Consider the following 9,929-nt stretch of genomic DNA (forward strand, 5'->3'; position numbering starts at 1 on the left):
TTTCTGCATGTGTTGAAGTATATAAAAAGAATCTGGCCTCACTCAGATATATTGTTGGAAAAGACAGGAGTATTTTATTAGGAATCTTCCATCTCAGTATTATTTTTAAAATAGTTTTGACCTCAGGCACTCCCAGGCATCTGAGGGCCCCATTTTGTCAACTACTGCTCTACAGCACATTCATTACATCTTAATTTCCTTTTGTAACTGGGGTGTTCTAGTAACAAAACAAGGCTGAACATTTACAGATTACAGACATAAGTAATCCTGGTTTCCCTGCCAACTTAAGATCGTTAAATTCTTTATTAGATCCTACTTTTTGACTGGGTCTTACCGTTAATTCCTGTGTGGCCTGAATGTTAGATCAGTTCAAGGTTTATTTCTGGTGAATTTCATTTGGAAAGATTTGGGGATATCTAGAAACATCTAGGTCCTTCCAGAATATATTGTTCTAGGGACAGAAGCCCAGAGCTGCCAGCATTTTATATTCTTATCTGACCTCTTCCACTCCAGGGAAATAACATCTTTAGTGCTGTGGCCCTATCACCATCCGGTCTCCTTGGATTTCTCCCCTTGAGCCTCAGGTCCCCATCACTTTCCCTGGAGGTTGAGCCTTCAGTTTGAGCCCCGTAAGCTGTGTCCTCGAATTTGCACCGTTAGTGTGGGTGATAGAACGATCTGTCAGCTTTAGGGAGATTTCTGTTCTCTGTCCTTAGAAAGGTGCTCCTGTGGATCTCCTCTTCTGGGTGAAGTTGCCTTAGCTCCCTATTGCCCCAAATTTCAAGGCCTCTTTTTTAGAGGCTAGGAAGCCAGGCCCAGATGATTCTCCTCCCCAAATGAGTTTTTGCTCTAGTTTATCTGTGTCTTTTTGTGCCTCCCTTGGCCCCCATTTTATTGGTGCTGGGGAAAGCTGTCACTCTTTATTCTACTATCCCTCCTTGACCTGCTGCTGTCTCTCGACCCCCTACCTTCTTGTTAAGGGCTAAAATTCTAGCTAAACTGTCTAAAATATCTAGTGAGTGGTCGCCAATAAATTATAAGCTTTAGCAAGAGTTAGACTTTTAAGCATTTATTAAGGAGAATAAGAATTTGGTAAAGAGAGAGAGAAAGGCCTAGATTCCTATCTATTAAAGGGAGAGCACATTTGTAGCTCCGCTCTCCACCAGCGTCCTCAGGAAAGAGCGCGAGACTGAGCGCCAGTCTCTTCCTTCCTCCTCCCACTAGCCGCGTCACTTCCCGACGCCAAAGAAAAGACTCCTGGTCTTGCCCTCAAAGACCTTCACTTCATGGGCAGAACTCTTCTACAGTAAGTCTCCAGCAGGTGGCGTCATTCCAATCGTTACATTCTACCACCATACCTTAGACCTAGAGGCTAGGCGTGTAGTTAGAACAGTTCTTTAGCATATCCCTAACAGAGAACAGCAGAATAACAGCTTGGTAATACTTCATGAGAAAGTGCCCCAAAGAAAGTGGCTGAGTCGTTGAAGCTGTGTCTGGTGCCTGGCTGTGCCCGTCAGAACCCCCTCAGATTGCCCTTAATTGAAACCTACTTTGTGTGTGAATGAGAGAGAGCACCAGAATTCAGAAACTCCTGAAGGTTTTGGTTTTCTCTTTCTTAATTCTGTTGGTAACTTCCCCAAATTAAATCGTAAAAGAGGCCAGTGGAGCCTAAAAACCAGACAGAGAACACTCAGAAGGGCCCAGCACAGAAGGTAAAAGCAGCAGTTGCCCTGGCTTCCAATTGTTGGACACCGAATTTGCTTGTTAGTTTCTTGGCCACCCTTTGGGTCATGTGGTATTCTTTGACCAATCCAACAAAAGAACCTACAGAATCAGCTGTAAAGGCGCCCCTCCCTCCCCCTGCACAAAACTCAAGACAGACAAAGGCTGTTGGGGTAACTCTGGTCTTGAGAGCAGAATGTGAAACAGTCCCCAGTAAATGGCAAGTGGCCAAGTTCTTTCTTTTCAGGTCAAGGGTGCTTTGGGTTGTGACTTAGTGGTTTCCAGTGTCCTCTCCTGCAGGGCTCCTTTGGGAACTTGAGTGCCGCCGGAGACAGGAACTGGAGAAGATTTTGGGGGAGCTAGCGGATGCAGGGTTTTGGTCATGCTGTGCCCACTCACACACACTGTGATCCTGCCTGAATCACTGCCTTGGGGGTTTTCTCTTCCGCTTTTAACTCAGGTGGTTGGATTGGATGATCTCAAAGACCTTCTGGTTCTGGAATGGTTTGGTTATCTGGGAGAGACAGTGGTTGAGACAAGGATCCTTTTTTTGCCTCTTATTATTCTGGTTTAATAGAGGCAACTGGGGCAGCTAGGTGGCCCAGTGGATAAAGCACTGGCCTTGGATTCAGGAGAACCTGAGTTCAAATCCAGCCTCAGACACTTGACACTTAAACTAGCTGTGTGACCCTGGGCAAGTCACTTAATCCTCATTGCCCTGCCCCCCCCCCCAATAGAGGCAGCTAAAGGGTGCCATAAATAGAGGGCTGAACTTGGAATCACAAAGACTTGGGTTCAAGTCTTGCTTCAGACTCTGGCTCTGTGACCCTGGATAAGAGAATTAACTTCTATACCTTAGTTTTCTCATCTATAAAATGTGGATAATAATAGTACCTACCTTCTAGGGTTATTGTTAAGATCAAATTAAATAACATATATGTGTAAAGCATTTCACAAACCTTAAAGTACTGTGTGTAAGGGGCTAAAATTCTAGCTAGTCTGTCTAAAATATCTAATGAGTGGTCACCAATAAATTAAAAGCTTTAGCAAGAGTTAGACTTCTAAGCATTTATTAAAGAGAACAAGAATTTGGTGAAGAGAGAGAGAAAGGCCTAGATTCATCTATCTATCAAAGGGAGAGCCCATTTTAGCTCCACTCTCCATGAGAGTCCTGATGAAAGAGAGAGAACCACCCCTTCCTCATCCCACAAGCCTCCTGTGAAACTGGGAACATCCCATCCACACGCACACACAGCTCCAAGCTAATTGGCTGGTAGCTTTGATAGCTAGTACCCACGAGCAAACGTCACTTCCTGATGCCAAAGAAAAGCCACATGGCTTGCCCTCAGATGCCTTCTCTTGGCGGAGCTTTCCTACAGTAACTCTCCAGCAGGTGGCATCATTCCAATCGTTACATATGTAAATGCAATTATTATAATATAGGATTTGAACCTTGAAAGTCTAGAAGATGGAGTACCCAACATAGCCATTAGACTCTTATTCTATAGTACTAGATGTTTTATTTATTTATTGTTTTTTTTTTCTTTTTTTGGGGGGGTGGGCAATGAGGGTTAAGTGACTTGCCCAGGGTCACACAGCTAGTGTCAAGTGTCTGAGACCAGATTTGAACTCAGGTCCTCCTGAATCCAGGGTCAGTGCTTTATCCACTGTGCCACCTAGCTGCCCCCAGTACTAGATGTTTTAAGTCAACTTTTGGCAAAATACTGAAATTCTGTTTGTCAGAAGTGAGAACTATGTGCCTTGTGTGCCAGTTTTATGGGTTATTCTTTTATCAAGAACCATTTATTCAGCACCAAACACTTTTTTACTAGGCCCTAGGAATACAGAGGCAAAAGTCAATGTCTGCCTAAGAATTTGAAATCAAAGGAATGCCCATCAGTTGGGGAATGGCTAAACAAACTGTGATATATGATTATAATGGAATATTATTGTGCTATGAGAAATAACAAGCAGGATGATTTCAGAAAAACCTGGAAAGACTTATATATGAACTGATGTATAGTAAAGTGAGCAGAACCAGGAAAACATTGTACACAGTGACAACAATATTGTTCTATGAAAAATTGTGAATAACAACTATTCTCTGCAATGCAGTGATTGAAGACAATCCCAAAGGACTAAGGATGAAGCATACTGTTCACCTTCAAAGAAAGAGCTGATAGTGATTAAACACAGACTGAAACATGCTATTTTTTCACTTTTCTTGCATTTTTTCTCTCTTATTCTAGTTTTCTTATACAGAATGACTAATATGATAATGTTTTAAATAATTGCACATGTGTAACCTATATCTGAATGCTTACTGCGTCAGGGAGAGGGGAGGGAGGGAAGGAAGGAAGGATAGAATTTGGAACTCAAAACTTTAAATTAAAATGTTTATTAAAATTTAAAGAAAAAGAGAATGGTCAATCAGCAGAATAGATTAGGTACAAACCATTCAAAAACAAAAACAAAATACAAAACACCAAAAAACCAACCAACCAAGCAAACAAACAAACAAAGGTCAATGCCTGCTCTCAAGGAATTTAAAATAAATAGAGTTGTTTACATGTGTAAGTATTTAGAGTGTTTAAAAAGTAGATGTAGGGTGACTACGGAAAGCCTCTGCGAGAGGCTAACACTTAGATTGAATCTGGAAAAGAACTAAAGACCCAAAGATACAGAGTTGAGAAGAATGAATTTCAGGCATGTGACCCAGTTGGTACAAAGGTATGGAAACGAGGAACAGAGCACCGTAATAGAAGTCCAGTTTGACTGGACCATTGAAAGGGACCGATGTATAATAGGACTGGAAAGATAGGTTTAGGGGGCAGCTGGCAGTACCGTGGATAGAATGCTGGGCCTGGAATAGGGAAGAGCTGAGTTCCAGTCCAACCTTGGGCATTTACTAGCTGTGTGAGCCTGGGGAAGTCACATACTCTCTGTTTGCCTCATTCCTCAACAAAAAAATGGAACTACTGAGTCTCTCACAGGACTTTTGTCCAGTGATCAAATGAGATTAAATGGTACAAAGCACTTAGCACAGTGTCCCTCACATAGTGGATGCAATATAAATGCTTATTCTCCTCCCCTTCTCCTTCCGCCCTCCTCCCTGTCGGCACAAGTTGTGAAGGACTTTAAATACCAAACAGAAGGTGTTTTGTTTTTGTTTTTGAGCTTATCTATGGCCACTGGAGTTGATCAAGTAGGGTAGGGACATGACCCAACCAATGCATTAGGAAAGTTATTTTGTTACTTGTTTGGATGGTGGACTGTGGTAAACCTTGGGGAAGGGAGACTATTTAGGAGACTGGTAAAATACTCCTCCAAGAGGAGAGGCAGTGAGATCCTGAGCTAAGGTGGGAGCTGGTGTAGAGGTAGAAATGACAAAGATTGGCAGCTGATTGGGATGTCTGAGGCCAGCCAGAGTGAGGAGATCGGATGCATTGTACAGAAATCGAGACGTTCAGAAGGGCAAGAGGTTTTGTGGAAAGATAATGAAAAACTGGATATGAGCACATAAAGCCTGTTTTCCTTAGAAGGGTTCTTCTTAAACCTTGTAGGGATGCTTTTTCACAGTAGGCCAGAAACAACCAACCTGAAAACATTGTGGACGCAGGTGTTCCCCAGGACAAATTTCTCCATAGAAGAATGCCAGTATCGCTCCAGTGTAATTCTGATTGAAAATAAAACTGTCCTGAAGGTCCCACCTTAGTGAAATTGACACAAAGTTAATCTCCAAATAGAAAATGGAATTGACTGACTTGGCAAGTTTTTTGGACTTGATTTTCAGCGTGGACAATGCCTAGGAGATGCCCTAGCTGACTTTTGATGTAATTGTTTATTCAGATAGACTTGTTGGGTTAGTTACTGTCAAAAGTGTCTGCTGCTTAAAACCATGACATCAGTTTTGTCCAACTCTCACCATTCCATTTGGGGTTTTCTTGGCAAAGATACTGGCGTGACTTGCAGTTTCCTTCTCCAGTTGTGACTTGCTGACGGACGGTCACATAGCCAGTAATTTTCTCAGTCTGGATTTGAACTAGGACTTCTTGACTCCAGGTTTGGCACTATCCACTGTCCCATCAGTGAAGGTAATGGAGGTGCCCTGAGCCTTGTCCTAATGTGTGAGTCCTTCCCCCAACATCTGTATTACTTCTGTGTTTCTTCCTTCATATCCCTCAACTCCTGCCCCCGTTGGTGAGTTCAAAACAGATTTAGTTGTGGTCTGTTTCCTCTCAGTTTCTCCTGGACCTGCTTCCTCTTGGAGTCCTTGTTTTTTGTTCCTAATTCCTGCTATGTTTCCAAGACAGGCTTTCTTCTGGGTTGTTTTGTCCAGACGTCAGGGCAACTCAGATTTCACACAGTGTGCCACAGGAGAAAGAGCTCTGGATTTCTTTCAGTCAGAGGATCTGAGTTCAAATACTAGCTCTGGCTCTTATTTGCCTGTGTGATCTTGGGCAAATCACTGACCTTTAGTCCTCAGTGTCCTCTTCTGTAAAATAAGGAGTTACAATTAATTGATGCCTTTCTAAAGCTCCAGATTGTGAACCTTGGTTGAGGAAAACCCCTCCTCTTTACCCCTTTTACTCCTTGTGCATAAAGCAAGGCCAAGAACATCATTAATTAGGTTAAATAGATTTCATTTGTAGTTGTCTTTTTACCCCCTTTGTCCTCTTGAAAGATTTGGCATCATCATCAACAGGCATTTATTAAACACTTACTAATGGTCCAGTGTGTTAGGATTTCTGTGGATCCTGACCTCTCTCACAGTAGTCATCCCTCAACTATGTGTTACCTCCAAATTTGATAAACATTCCATTTATGCCTGTTTTCAAGTCATTGATAAAAATATTAGGGCCAATTCCCTTGATGCCCTTTTTCAAATTGACATTAAGCTGGGTTAGACTAGATTACCTTTTGAGTCTGGCCATGCAACCAGTTTTAAATCTGTGGTATTGTGCTCTCATGTTAACAGGCATTTCCACAAGAGTAGCATAACCAGGGCAGCTAGGTGGCGCAGTGGATAAAGCACCGGCCCTGGATTCAGGAGGACCTGAGTTCAAATCTGGCCTTAGACACTTGCTAGCTGTGTGACCCTGGGCAAGTCACTTAACCCTCATTGCCCCACCAAAAAAAAAAAAAGATTTGTGTAGATCGGCATTGTTTTGCTCATGTTAAGGTTCCAGAACAAGAATAATCTCTAGATGGAAAAGGATAAAACAAAAATGGCTTATGAGGAATTGAAACTCAGGATAAATAAGAAGATAGTACTATCTCTCTACCTTTGATGAACTAAATTCTACAGGTACTTAATGAACTAGCAAATAATACTGCTGAACTACTGTCAGTTATACTTGAAAGACTTTGGAGAGTGGGATGGTAGTGTGTGCCTGGGGAAGGGTCAAAGTCCCAATTAAGAAAAAAAGTTTGGGGGTGATGTAGGAGGGATCGATAGAGTTTGCAAACCCTATGCCAGTGGACTTGTCTTCAATTCCTGGGGAAACTTTCTGGAATAGATCATTAAAGATATGGTTAGTGAATAGCTAGAGGGGAAAAAAAAGTTGTAAATATAAAAAAATCATAAAACCAAACTAGCAAAACTAGCAAAACTAGCAAAATTTAGCCTTATTTGCCCTTAAAAAACAAACTAACAGGGTATTAAAGTGGATAAAGGTATATTTGTTGATAGAGGGTTACTTTTTGAGTTTGACGTCTGGGTTCGTTCTCCTTTTCTGACATATACTGGCTGTGTGATCTTTGTTAAGTCATTTAACCTTTCATCCATCAGTCACCCTAAAGTAACTCTCTAAGACTGTATTATAAGTTGTGAACAAATTTCCAGTCTTTATTGGGAGAGGGAGTTTTCTTATTGGGGAGACCCTTATCCTCCTAAACACTGGTCTGTCTGAATGCCTCCACACCTCCCTCCCCCGCAAAAAAATCCCAAAACTTAAATGGGTACGTCCAGGGGTATGCTGATAGCACTCTATGTATACCCAGTAGGTATAATTTCCCTTGATTTAGGGAAATTGTTTGATAAATATCTCATAATGTTCTTGTGGGAAAAAATAGAGAAATATGGACTAAATAAGTGAAGCTTTTAATAACTTTGGACCTTTGAATGGTTGCACTTGAAACAGTTGTTAGTGCTTCACTGTAAGCTGAGCAAGAGGTCCCCAGTAGAGTGCCCAGTCACCAGTGTTTGATCTTTAACTTTTTTTTTATTAACTTAAATAAAGGCATAGTTGACAAAGTGATCAAAATTGCAGATGATACAAAACTGATAGGGATAGCTCACCCAGTAATGTATTATAGTCAGGGTCCAAAAGGATTGTTGAGCTGAATCTAATAACAAGGCAACTATAGTCAGATAGGTGGCACAGTGGATGGAGCATTAGCCCAGGAGTCATGAAGAGCTGAGTTCAAATCATATCTCAGATGCAAACTAGCTGTCTCACCCTAGACAAGTCACTTAACCTCTCTCTACCTCAATTTCCCCATCTGAGTTGTTGCAAAGATCATATAAGGTAATATTGGTAAAGTGCTTTGCAAACCTTTAAATGCTATGCATTATTGATCTTATAGGTTATCTGGCAGCTGGTTTTTTGGTTTTTTTTTTGGTTTGTTTGTTTGTTTTGTTTTTTTTGCGGGGCAATGAGGGTTAAGTGACTTGCCCAGGGTCACACAGCTAGTAAGTGTCATGTGTCCGAGGCCGGATTTGAACTCAGGTACTCCTGAATCCAGGGCCAGTGCTTTATCCACTGCGCCACCTAGCTGCCCCATCTGGCAGCTGTTTGCTGGATGAATTAGAAGGTCAAGAGGTGGGAGGGGTTAGGCCAACTTCTCATTAGCAGCTCCTTGTAGGCATTATCTTTCCTTATTCCATTCAAATGGCAGCAGTTTACAGTACATAGTGTAAAGCCCTTTTCATCATTCTACTGCATAGATTTACATTGTAGCTTTTAGAAATACATTTTTCCTGAATTTCTATTACTTTTCAATAAGCTGTTTTGGACATTTTGCTTTTGCCTGGCATATGCCTAATTCCCTAATCCAGAGAGACACGCCAACAGCAGTTCATTCCAGACAGCTAGAGAGAGCATTCCAGAGACCTTGTGTTCACGAAAGCCCTTTCCTGAGTGTGGAGGAGCTGCAGAAATTGATAGCCCTATTCCTCTTCTTTCATTGTTTTCTTAATCCTTAGGGATGCATCCATGACAAATGAGGGAGATTTAGAAACCTGCAATCTTAGTCATGTCATCCCAACTTTCCAAACTTCTTTGTAACATTCTTTTAAATTATTTTTTTCAGTCACCAAAATTCCACCCTCCCTTTCTTTCCTCTCCCTTCTTAATTGAAAATGAAAGTAAAACAAATCTCTCCTTAAGTAAAACAAATTTCTGCATTGACCATGTCTAAATGAAAAATATACATAAATATATGCACACACAAAAGTATGGGGATGTTTTATGTCATTTTTTATTAGCTTTTTTTTTTTTTTTTTTTGCAGGGCAGTGAGGGTTAAGTGACTTGCCCAGAGTCACACAGCTAGTAAGTATCAAGTGTCTGAGGCTGGATTTGAACTCAGGTCCTCCTGACGCCAGGGCCGGTGCTTTATCCTCTGCGCCCCCTAGCTGCCCTGTGTTGTATGTCATTTTACACTCAGAGCCCTTCTCTCCATCTGGAGGTGGGCAGCGTGTTTCATCTGCTGATGAGAGTTCCTGAGTCTCTCAAAGTTGCTTGTTTCTACAACATTCTGTCACTGTGCAGACTGTTGTTATTTTGTTCACTTTATATCAGTTCCTAGAGTTGCCTAGGTTTCTCTGAAGCCACCCCCTTCTTTTTTTATAGCACAGTAATATTCCATCACATCCAGATACTGCAACCTGCTTAGCCATTCTCTGTTCTCCAAGATTGCTGCCCACCTTATTCTCCAAGTTTCAGACTAGATTAGAATCTGGAAGTGAAACCCTCTTCTGTTCTAGGGCCTGGGGACAGACTCTAAGCCACACTGCTCCTTCTTGTTTCTGAACTTGTTCCTTGCCTAGTACACAGCATGGGACCCAACAATGCCACACTTGTGTACAGACCCCTTCCTTAGTTCACCCTGTATCTGCCACTTAGGGCTGGGTACTTGGAGACAAAACTTCTAGATACCATCTGTTCCCATACCCTTTGGAGCCTCAGTGTGGTACCTTTTGCCC

At 41.8% G+C, this 9,929-nt stretch overlaps 2 protein-coding genes across 7 annotated transcripts in view; both read left to right on the forward strand.

Moving 5' to 3' along the window:
• Positions 1–9,929, forward strand: part of LOC122733853 (immunoglobulin lambda-1 light chain-like) — a 773,472-nt gene that overhangs the window by 118,496 nt on the left and 645,047 nt on the right. The gene's annotated exons all lie outside the window — the stretch shown is intronic.
• The window catches only part of LOC122733757 (zinc finger protein 345-like), a 29,856-nt gene that overhangs the window by 12,836 nt on the left and 7,091 nt on the right, over positions 1–9,929 (forward strand). The gene's annotated exons all lie outside the window — the stretch shown is intronic.

Source organism: Dromiciops gliroides, chromosome 1 (assembly GCF_019393635.1).
Source record: "Dromiciops gliroides isolate mDroGli1 chromosome 1, mDroGli1.pri, whole genome shotgun sequence".
Lineage (NCBI taxonomy): Eukaryota > Metazoa > Chordata > Mammalia > Microbiotheria > Microbiotheriidae > Dromiciops > Dromiciops gliroides.